This window comes from Electrophorus electricus, chromosome 24 (genome assembly GCF_041902795.1).
Source record: "Electrophorus electricus isolate QZ-2024a chromosome 24, ASM4190279v1, whole genome shotgun sequence".
NCBI classification, from domain to species: domain Eukaryota; kingdom Metazoa; phylum Chordata; class Actinopteri; order Gymnotiformes; family Gymnotidae; genus Electrophorus; species Electrophorus electricus.
In genome coordinates, this window is record NC_137520.1 from 6,477,712 (window position 1) to 6,490,211 (window position 12,500).

Consider the following 12,500-nt stretch of genomic DNA (forward strand, 5'->3'; position numbering starts at 1 on the left):
ATGACCTTTTCACCTTTATGTCCTTGTCTTTATGCTGATTTAAGCACTTCGTTCAAAGCATCAGGGACATTACAAGGAGCAGACATTGAGATACAGGCTCCCCCACATACACCGGCATGCATACACAGGTCCTCACATCAGCATGCGTGTACACACACACACACACACACGCACACACACACATTCTCTCTCTCTCTCTCTCTCTCTCTCTCTCTCTCTCTCTCTCTCTCTCTCACACACACACACACACACGCACGTAACAGTTTGCACTGGCGATCTATGCCCTGTCCAGTATGGACTACACAAACCTTAAAGCCCTCTTAAGAAGCCCCTAAGGCTTTCCCCTATCTTAGTCTGTCGTTCTTTATACATTAAACATACTGCTTCCTCACAAGCTGGGTGTAGCTGAATATTTAAGAGCAAGCCCAGAATCTGTGTAGGACAACCGAGCAGAGTGTGCTCTCTCTCTCTCTCTCTCTCTCTCTCTCTCTCACTCTAAATTGCTCTCTGGATCTGCCTCACCCCACTCTGGAAATATTGTATTATAGACATACAACATGCAACTCAAGTCAGACAACTAAAGCTTATGGATTTCCGGGGATGCATGTGGGATGTATGTGTGCATGCGGAGGCATGGAACAGTGGCACACGCACGCACGCACGCACGCACGCACGCACGCACGCACGCGTACACGGGGGATGGCTTGGGGGAAAGCAATGCTTAAGTCACTCCCTAACTCATGCAGATAGCCTGAAAATTCCACCAGCCTTGGGTGAGGGAGGGACAAGCTGGATTTTACTGGTCCCTGTGGATGAGAATGTCAGACTGGGATATCTGAGACCAGGGACTGCTCTGAGTGACTGAATAAAACTCCCTCAATAATTAACACTGTACTAGGCAAGCTGTGGGAACAGAGAGAGAGAGAGAGAGGGAGGGAGAGAGAGGGAGAGAGGGAGGGAGAGAGCAAAGGGATGCAGAGAGAGCAAGAAGAAGAGCAAGAGGAGAGAGAGAGAGACTCACAAAGGAGTTCAGACCCCTTTGCTACAGTATGGAATTAGTGCTCCATCTGTGACTATGAAATGAAAACGCTCCGGGTTATTAAAATGGTTTTGAGATCCCCTGGAAAAAAAAAGGAAGTGCAAAAAAGAAGAGAGGAAAGGAACGACCTGGAAGATGCGAGTGATAATTGAGTTTCACGGCTTTGAATCCCAGACAGGTGAAATCCCCCGAGAGCCACTTGTCAGAAGTGTGGTTGTAACTCATAGCTCAGATCATTCAGTGCTCCCTTTAAAAAAAAGAAAAGAAGAAGGACCAGCTTGACTGCCATTAGGCTGCACGAACATCAAGTTTTGCTCCGCCTGCCTCCGAAAGACAAGAGGAAAATCGCTCCCATCTCTTCCTCCCCTCCCTTTCTATCATCCCTCACTCATCACCGCAGATGATGGAAAGTGATATTCATGCTGATGTCCAAAATGACAGGAGCACTCTCTCTCTCTCTCTCTCTCTCCTCTCTCTCTCTCTCTCTCTCTCTCTCTCTCTCTCTCTCTCTCTATCTACCTCTCTGGTGATCACGTGGTCCGGAAATAAGACTTGGCTGCATCAGAGTCAATAGATGTTTAAGCACCGAGGAGTATTTCAGGCTCTGTTTTCATACACATTAGACTAACAGAGCTTCTTCCAGGATATACAGTATCGATTCACTTCCTCAGGGCAAAGGGCGCGGTCTTTGCCTCAGCGCGCTTGCACGTCTGCTACGGTGATCGCATTCTCTGCATGAATTAGCTGACCAGCGGCGAGTGGAATGGTGTTCTTCAGCGCTGCTGCCGCCCTCAGTTAACTCCGGCCAAATTGCGTTTAACACTCTTTATTTTCTGAAAAAAGTATGGCAGTGGTTAGCGGCCCTACATTTAGTAATATGTGCACCCTGTGTTTACCCAGTCTACAGCCCGGCATTATGTGTGGGAAAATAGCGAAACTATTTTCAACTGTTCACCCACACAGAAAAACTTCATATTCACAGCCAGACTCCTTGCTCCTGGTTTGGAGAGTGTCACGTTTTCTGTGGAGCTTGGGCCAGGAGATGGCAAAAACATGATTTTAGTGTGGATCTTGAGGAAAGTGGCTTGTTGTTGCACTGAAACAATGACCCAGTTTCAGCCTCCCAGCAGGGGTTGCCAGATTTTACCCTAAAATATCCTGAACTTGACAGGATCTACGATTCCTGGAGTATCTGAAGGTAGAACACACCTGCAACTCTATGTACTCATCATCATAGTTCACAGAATAAGTACTTTTCTGCATTACTTTCACTTTTCTTATACCAAGCCCACTTGTGTTTGTGGCCCAGAATTCTAGCCTTTTTTCAGCCAAGAACCTGGTTTTAGTAAAAGCTTTGGCAGGCTTTAGCAAACCCTGTATGCTTTACGTCTGTGGTTTCGTGTGACAAAGGTTTCTTTGCCACTATATAGCTTCGTTATCTTAATAATAACCCTAACGAGAGATAAAAAGCCATCGGCAGATTTTTGTGACCTTTTCATTGTTGTTAGATATATAGTGCTCGATTACCCAATTAAATGCCATTTATTATATTATATTTTATATATATATATTTTTTTTTTCTTTCTGGAACTGCCTGAAGTTGATACAGTGATACATTTTTATTACAGAGAGCGCGCAGATCAGATCTACTTACATAAACAGAGACAATGGAGACAAATTAAATAATAATGTGTGTGTGTGTGTGTGCGCGCGCTTGCGTGCATGAGCGCATGCATGCGGGTGTGTGTGTGTCACATATATATATATATATATATATATATATATATATATATATATATATATATATATATATATACACACACATATGCAAACACACATACATAGACAGGATGTGTTGAACCACAACTGTACAGTAATATTCATATGAATATAGATGCACATTTAATAGGCTTACTGTAACTACATATTTTCTATTCTAACAGTCAATGAGCTATAAAAAGTTTGGCTAAATCAGATTAGTTACATGATGACATTCCATCTCCTCGTCACTATTTGGTTTGCGATTATATTTCATGGTTCCTGGTTTTTAACAAGACTCTGCTGTTTTCGCTGCGGTCGTGAAGCTAAATATTCAATAAAATGAGGAAACTGAACTAATCAGACGAGCTAAAATAGAAGCATGCTCCTTGTTCCATTGCCTATGGGCCGTTATATTATATACGGCCCGTGAAAGATCTTTTACGTCTAATCATCAATAAATGGTGTTATGTAAGAACTCAAATTTGGGAGAAAGTTCATGCTAGTATTTTTTTTCCCCCTGCCTAGCTAACATCCAGTTTTGACTGGGATTTTAATAGGGGTTCAACCATGAAGCTAACTGCTATATTTCATCAATTCCCTTCTTCACAGTCATTAGTCCCTCGTCCACTGGCTGTCTTCGACCGAGTTCAATAAATCTTTACAAATCTGTTTGTGTGGTGTGCTCTGGTGAAAGGACTGATATTACAGGTTCAGAGTAGTTAAGAGAATATCAGGATTGTTTTCTCCTTCAAACTGAGTTCATTGTGTTCTCGCTCTGTTTCCTTTGGTGCTACCTTTGGGTTGGGGTTAACTTGTCTTCCGGTCCTTTAAGATTGCAGAGAGACTTTGTACTTTCCTCAGGAAAAGCAGGGCTTTAATGTTTTCTGCAGTGCATTTGCGCAAAACACACAGGCCCCTTCTGCTTCGAGGCACAAACAGAACTGCAGATCTGAAGAAGAGAGATAGAAAAGAGAGAGAGAGAGAGAGAGAGAGAGAGAGAGAGAGAGAGAGAACTAGGCTGAAGTTACCTCACGTCATGCATGCTGCTTTGCATGGAACAGCCAGTTTGTCCGCCCCGTTATGTTTCCACTACCTGACCAAGACTGTACGAAGGACCTAAATACAACGGACAAAGCACATTTGTGGATGACTCATTCCCTCTGTGATTCCTGGTGACCTCCTCTCTGGGCACCCTGTGACACGAGGCAGAGGCTAAGACTGCAGCTCACTGTCTGGCTGAGTCTCGGGAGGCACTACCTGGCTGTCTGCAGTGAGTGCCAGGCAGGGGAATTCTTTGAGCGTGGCTTTTCAGAGAAGTCAGTACATCTAATGGTGTCTGCCACTCACGATAACCTGCCAGGCAGTTGCTGTTGGACTCTTCGTCTTTTTAAAGGGTATTCCCATAGATTTGTACGGCACTTTCAATACGGTGAAGCACTTGACACTTAAACAACGTTGCACATATAGCAATGCATTATATCTGCAATACCATTTGTAATAACGTAGCAATGTGTAACAGTTGCTACGTCATTTTGTGACTGATCTGAAAAAGGCGCAAACGCGTTGATATGAAATACCCCCTCACCCATTTACTCCCTGCGTGCATTCGGGCATCTCAACCTCGGTGGCATTTCAGGCGCTGACTGCGCGTAAGCATCCTAATGAATGCGCCGCCCACGCTACAAGTGAGGCTGTTTACACTCGACACGGTTTTTGCAGATCGCTGGTGAGTGAAGGGAAGAAATTTGTTTTTTGTGGTAGGAAATCGGTTGTGATAGTTGACAGCGACTGTGGTCGTCTTCCTGCGCGCAGACACACGCCTACGCCGGGCGCGGGTGCGAGCGCGTGCTCCCGCGGCCGCGCGCCGTAGTCTCGCTGTGCCGTCCCGAGTATCTGCTTCTCATCTCAGCCGAGGCAGAGGCACCAGTGGAGAACTATTTTTAGCGTTAGGCTGTGTGATTCAAGAGCAAATGTTGCGCCAGGGCTCGCTGGTGTAACGCCGTGAGCTATTTTTACGACGCCGTTACATTCTTTAAAGCGCCACGAGGTAAACGTGACATTAAGGGTCTTCAGGGTTAGGTGTGGTCACGGCGACAACCTAACTCTTGATCTAAGATGTATATTATACAAGCCATTGTGTAAGTTCACATCCACTCTCTTGCTTAACGCCTTCATTCTAACATTCTTCATTGGAAACATGTCCGCGACCTTCAGAGCATGTAGCTGATAGGAAAGATTGCTCTATCACTTGTCTGTGTAGGTGAAGGCCCTTAATTAAGGCCACTGGTTGATGTTTGTGAGCGCTGTAGCTGAATTAATTTACTTTTTGCGCACTGCTTCACATGACACCATCTTGTGCTCCATAGTGGACCTGATCATTTTGGCAAATTTATTTCGGTCTTTGCCCGTGTCCCTTTGATTCATCTAGTCATCTCTCTCTTTTTCCCGCTCTGTCATCCACCTCCCTCTGTGTCACTTTCTGTTTTTCATATACACACCCCCCCCAAGTATACTTGTGGAATAGATTAATGTGTTTTTCTCCTTTCATTAATGTTTCACCGAAAATAAGGCTCAGTTCTGCGTTGTAATGATTGCTGTGATCAGTGGGAATTAAGAAGCCCAATAAGGCCATTAGTAGCTCAGTTAGCTTTAAAACCAGACTTCACATGGTTATATTAGAAAATAACACTGGTCTGTAATGTGGAAATAATGAAGCTCAAGCACTATTCAGACTGTCATTATCTTTTAGGTCTACTTCTGATAGGATGCAGAGGTTAGCAAAGGAAGAGCAGAAGGTGATTTTCCTGTTTTGCTCACAGATCTATGACAGATCTATGATCTATGATTTTATCACCCAGGAGACATTCACAGACACACACGTGTGGGGGTGGGGTGGGAGTTTGGGAGTGGTTGGGCAGATAAAACATTGACCAAATTCACCTGGGATTACTTTTTTAAATAACTCTGCCACTTTGTGGCTTTTAAGCTGTCTGAAATCAATGATCGTGCCATTAACCCTGCCTGAACCTTGGCACTTCATGTGCAGTCTGTTCATGACTATATACCAACATATACCAACGTATTACACATTTGACTTGGAACAGTAGACTGCCTCAGAGTAAAGCATACGTGTTCAACAGCAGTATATTTTAAATGGCCTATTTCCACAGATCTGTTCACAGGGCAGGAACAGTTATTCAGTCATGTAAATGTGCTCATTTTTAAAACCTATTTCCAGAAAGCATATGATCATCAGCAGGAGAAATAGTCACTGAATATTCACTGAAGCTATTTTAAAAATACCAAGACTGCGTGGGCAGGACCTTAGTTGGAGACTGCTGAAACAACACAGGCAGATCTTAATGCATCATAGGACTTTCCAAGTGCATGGCACAGAGGTTATGTTTTATTCATGCAAATATTGTGTAACCCTGGCAGTGCAGGCTAACGTCATGTACAATCTGGTGTTTGTGTTGCATCAACTGATTCTTCTGACTAAAGATGGAAATAAGTTACACTGGCCCAACTAAGATGCTTTGTTTTTGATCTCTTGTGGAACAAACTTTAACTGAACCCTGAAAGACCTTCTGTGTGTGTGCACGCGCGTGCGCGTGCGCATGTGCTAATATTTTGGTTCTTATTGCAGTAGGAAAAAACTTTTTAACAATGTGATATTTGGCTAGCCCTCATAAAGACTTTTTTTTAAACAAAAATATAATTGAAAACAACTTACATTTAAAAAAAAAATCACTATCATTATTTTTTATTAGTTATTATTAAAAACCTTTCAGCTTCGGAGAAATAAAAGCCAATGGAAATACCCCATAGACACTGTGTTATAAATTTGTATTACATATGTGCATGTGCGTGTGTGTGTGTGTGATTGGTGGAGGAAGCTGTACCTTTGCAGTTGCAGTGAAAGACTGAGTCACCTTACACTAAACCACTGAGGAGAGACTGGAGGTGGATCAGAGTAACTGCCTCTTCACTCAGAGCACTTACTATATGACAGCTAAAATCCACACACACACAAAATGAAATCCATGTTTACTCCCGAGCTGAACGTGATCCATGCAACAGATTTTTTTTAAAACTGTGTACTTGTGACTTAGTTGAGAAAATATAAAATGAAACTCTTTTTTTTGACTTGAAGGAATGTCATAGACCTTGACTTAACTTAGTGAAAACTCAAATGTAATGTTTTAGCTGCAGCCACGTAACATTTTTTACATTGATTTTTCTGTCCCAATGTGAAAAGATGATCTTTTAAAATTTGTCAGCATTAATGTGAACTGCCTTTCTGAAAACGCTACAGACGACTGGTTTGCTAATAAGTGAAGGGGGAATAAAGTTGGGCTGTCAGGACAGTTCAGACTAAGCTGGTTACAAGCGCAGGCGAGCGAACCCTGTGCTATCCGTGGTTGGTGAGGAAGCTCAGGGCTTTTCCTGGAGACTCACCGTCTGGCGTAGTTTACATTTTTCTAGCACCAATACCTGATTCAGCTCGTCAGCTTGTTATCAAGACTTTCATCTATTAAATCGGGTGTGTTGGAGCAGGGAAAATTTGCAGGATAAGCGGGATAAGCTAGCTAGGCAGCCAGACTGCACATATTCATTCGCCTTCCTGGTTTGCATATTTACTTCAACGGAAGCTAATTCCTTCCGTGTTTCGACGTAACTTGCTTGATTACCGACATCATCTCCGAGACTCATTTCGACTCAAGTCCTGGTTGGTTTTTTTTGTTGTTGACACTTTGACACTCACTCGTCCTGGTGTGTATGAAAAGCGTTGGATAATTGCGTCTGCGCAGTGCACAGCCAAATGCGCCTGACTCAGCCTGGCTCAAACGCAGGCCTATCAGGTCCACGCAGAAAGGCCTGCTTAGGCGAATTCCTTTAGGGCTGCTCCGAAACTCTCCCTCTCGCCAGTAGGGCGTTCCTTCCTCACGAAGGATAAGTTACGTGTCATCGAGTGCACGGTGGCCTTCAAAGGAAAATGGCAACGTGTGCACCTGGTTGTAAGTGATAGCTGCTCAGCGTCGACGCGTGTGACTTTTACAACTTCAATTGCCTTCCATAGTCTTAGATGTCCTCGGGGAAATGTGGAGCCCCAGTCTGAGCGTGTCAGAAGATTGGCTGGGCTGACAGGAGTCTTTCAGCTGCATGCTTTGCAAGTGCAGAGGCAACATGACAAAAGGTTGGGTGTGCAGGGCATGTATGCATGCGTTCCTTAATGCGGTAATGAGAACCGAGCGGTTTTGCATATATGTATGCAACCCCAACCTCGAAAATATATTTCGCCCAGGGGCAGGCAAGTTTTCACTGCCCAGGGGCAAGCGTTCTGTTTTATTAAGTCCTCCACCCCAGCCCCAATATGCGTACACACACAAGTGAAGATGAAAATGCGGAGATACACACACACACAGAGAGAGTGAAGCTGTTCAGAGGTTGTTGTGAATGCCAGAAACTCCCAAGCCTCAGTAGAATGGGCAGACCCTGTTACTGGGCCAGAGGCCTCACTGCTCCTGGAGACTAGCCACGCTCTGGAAGCCTGTCAGCACTGTAATGGATCATCAGTCAGGTTACGGTGACATGACATGCTACGCCACTATCAGAATGACTCAAATGACATGGTATACCCTTCCCTCGGATATACCCTCCTGAATATTGAGGAGGGGTCCTGCTTACCTGTTTGGGCAGAACATTCAAACCTCGAACCTCGAACCAAACTTGTGGGCGACAAATAGATGACAGTGTGCACAGGCTGATCCTGAAAGCATGGCCTCTGAGCATGTAAACTACCCTCTGGCCTCACATTCGGAGCCCGGAGCTCTTCATCTTCACACTCTTCCTCTCGTGAGCAAGGTCTCGCTCGTCCTCTCTCAAGAGGCATGAGAACAACAAGTTAGGCACGAGTTATCGAGTCATCTGCGTAGGAGCAGGAACAGAAGCCTCCCTTCAGAAAAGCGGAGATGTTGCTTGTCAGCCGAGAGGGAGGTTCTTCACCACCACGGCTCACCTGTAGGCCAAGACACCAAACGTACACAAGGGGCCGCAGCGAAAATGAGGAAGTCAGTCAAAGTGATGGCGCTGAATGATCTAAAAACCCTCACATTTTGGTTTGTTTTTTGTTTATTTGGCACGTGTGTAAACGAATTCACTTGCTTCCTGCTTTTTTTTTTTTTAAATCCTCAAACCACATCTTGGCAGTCGTTGTTGGACGTCACCGGACCGCAGTTCACCAATCGGGAAAACGAATCAGGAAATCAAAGGCGCTCTGCCCACGTGCCAACCGGCATCATCGCTCAGCTCACTGAGCCGTGAGCATGAAGGCGAGAGCGGGTTTGTGTGTCTTGTGTGCACTTTCGTCACGACTGTTCAAGGGAGCGAGCCAAGCTGGGGGAGCGAAGCTGTTTTTGGTTCGCTTGCCGGCAGGCGCAGTTCCGGCGAACTGCAGCCACAGCGGGCTTGGTGAAGACACCCCATTTGAAGTTAGGCACTGAAATCATCTTCAATTGAATGTTTCTCCATATGCTGCGGTGAAATCCCTCCGGGGAGTAGGACGTTAGCACGCTGACTGGCGTATGTTGGCCGACTGGATTCTGAAAGACATCCAGTAACCTGATTCAGAATGAAAGTTTGATACAGTGCACCGAATACACTGAGCAGCAGGGCCGCTTTCCTGTTACTGCACAGACGCCCTCTTAGCCTCTCTGAAGAGCCTAACGCCATCATTTACAGGATGTGCATACGTCCAACGTGACCCACGGTGATGCTGTTACACCCCCTAACACTGTACCTTCAACCGGGAGGGTTAAGTCAAGTCAGGAATTAGTAGTATTTAGATGTAATAAGAGTTGAGTAGAAAGGTCCCCATTAAAAAAATACTGTAGTTTTACAATGTTTTTCCCCAATTTAACAGGAAGACATATGAGCAAGTAATTTAGCTAAACTAAACAGTAGAATCCTATTGATATTCTAACATCAATATCTTGTACCCTAAGCCTCAAACTCTAGCTACTATTCAGCTGCATTTGTTTACAGGAAAATGAGAGGTCAGCTTAAAAAGTACAGCTATCCTCATTAAAATAATGTGCAGACACTCTGTTGTTACTAGAAACACAAGAAGATAGGAACACACACACAAACACACGTGCGCGCGCACACACACACAGAGGCAGGGGCAGAAGCCCAGAGATCAGCCTAGACGGAGTTTGAGCTAGTAGCTGTGAAGCACGGTGAACCACACTGGGCTCATCAACCACACACACTCATCAGCCTTTGGTGTTTCTGTGTATGATAAGGTGCTGTGCAAAATTCTGGGTACCTCCCCTGGAAAGACTGCCTGGCCAGTGCCGACAACGAAACTAACTAACCTCAGAAAACCGATATAGCTAACTGCAGAAAGAGTACACTATCTATCTCCTACCTCTTATTTAACCAAAAATAAATAAAAAATACACAGGGTAGCACCTGGCCTCCAAACCAGTGTGTTTACACAGAAAAAGAAACCTGAGCAAGCTGAATGTGCGCACACACACAGTCTCTCTGTTCTTCCATCCCTTGGCAGGATACACATTCAAGCAAGGTGAGGCGCACAGGTGTCAGCAAACACATCCACATCCACCCAGTCTCCTTCCTCGAGAGGCCAGCTGCTGGGCTTTGTGGCCTTTGGCTTCGCCCTCATTGGCTACCCTGTGGACGTCCAAGCGACCTATGGGAAGAAGGGAAAGAAGAAAAACGGCACCAAACTCTCCCCTTCTTCCCCGGCCCAGTGTCACACTGGGGAAAGTGCAAATGGGAGACGTTATTACACTCTGGTGCATAGCATGCACATACGCACGCGCAAAGTGTACGCGTGTGCATCGAAAGCCACATCAAAGACAGTGACATGTTTTCTTTTCCGTCCAGAATGTAATCGGTGTCATACTCGCACCCGATCAGACCCTAGACACTTCGCCACTAACAGAGGGAGCGGCTGTGGAGGAACGTCATCACTTGAAATGTCAGGCTCAGGCAGAGACCTTTAGCACTGCATGTACTTATAGGGTCTTTGCAGGAAGAGAGAGAGAAAGAGAGAGAGTGAGAGAGAGAGATTGCCACCATCATAATGAAATTCCTCCCCGTGTTGAAGCTGAGCTGTAATTTATGGAGATGGGGGGGGGGGGGATGAGCGGGACGAGAGGAGGGTTGATAGGGGGGTTTGCTGAACTGCTCGGCACACTTTGATTTTGGCTGTGGAGACATGCTAATGCCAGCCGCACTGGAGTTTAGCTGTCATGCCAGCCAGGCAGCGGGTTAGTCGCGAGCTCGCTGACGCATGGGGGATTACTCGCTGAACGCTCAGTCTTCCAACAGCGCGTGCGCACACACACGTACATGCACATATAGAAAACAAAATGGCCATTTTTGGTGGCATCAGACTCCAGTCTGGTGCCGTTCCTTTCGAGTGCCCTACACGCTAGCCCTTCATTCATTCTAGCACATTTGATGAGTCAGAGCCACACTTTCTCATTGGAAATGGTGCGGTGGTGTGTAATCCGTGCGTCGGTTTTCTGTCACCCTCGTGCTATGGGATGTGGAGCGGACGGGTACATCGGCTCCCTGGTGTGTACGCGTGTGTGTGAAGGGATGAAAAAGATGAGGGGGGGGGGGGGGGGGGGATTGCTGACCTACACCGGACTCTTTGATCTTGCCGCTGGGACGTGCTAATGCCAGCGACGTGCACGTAGGTTTTTGTTGAGATGATGGCCTGTCGCAGACGTTTTTTTTTTTTTTAATCAAATGGCTTCGGCTTTGAGTGCGCATTACCAACAAGTCTTTCGCAGCTCTTTTCTTCTGAAACAGCTGCGCTTGTGCAATCGCGAGGACGCTCAGGCCTTTGTGGTGATTGTCACCTGCACTAAGCTGTCTTTGCCATTTCCTGCATGCAGAGACATTTCCAGTTCACGGCGTCGCCGTCGTTTGAGCCGTGCGACAGTACGCACCTCCTCCACTGTGAGAACTGGATGTCTGTTTCGTGTCACTTCTCACACGTGTCGCGGCCGAGCACAATTGCGTTTCACGCCTGTGCACGAGATGTGCGCCCTTGGGTGTTCATTCTGAAAGTCCGTTCTGAGTGGGCGGGGATGGATCGCTGGCGGGCGGGAGGTGGAGGGAGGGGCCGAACGGTAGGCGTGGCCTCTCCACGCAGTCGTACCACGAGCTTGGTGTTTGGAGACTGTACACCACCCGCCTGCTGCCGTCAAACTGTCAGACAAACCACAATGTTCAAAAGCGCTCAAAAAAATTCGAGCAAACTATTTCCTCCTTGCCTCACCAGGAACCCTCTGTGTCCTGATGGCCGACTTGTGACAGCGTGCCTCTCTGTGGCATTCGGTGTGTGTTAGCCAAACGCGTGGTGAGGGTATGACTCTCGCGGGCGTGAGCGCGAGTCCTGCTGCTTTCGTCACGGCTGCTATGGTGAGAGGTGGCTACAGTAGAGACGTGCGCTCTGCGTTGCTCTGCTAACGTCTCCCTCGGGGCCGCGCTGGAAGCACGCTCTCTCATGGCCTCCTCCTGCTAAACACCTTCTCGGGTCTCCGTGGTTTGCCTGGGGTGCTCCTTCGCCATCCTCCTCAGATGCTTTTAGTCGCCGGTGTAGGTGCGCGTTCGTCTGAGGCCCGTGTTCTCACGGTCGGGGGGGTCTGCTGATAGCAGC

At 46.5% G+C, this 12,500-nt stretch overlaps 1 protein-coding gene across 3 annotated transcripts in view; it reads left to right on the forward strand.

Moving 5' to 3' along the window:
- Positions 1-12,500, forward strand: part of LOC113583110 (uncharacterized) — a 31,177-nt gene that overhangs the window by 1,288 nt on the left and 17,389 nt on the right. The gene's annotated exons all lie outside the window — the stretch shown is intronic.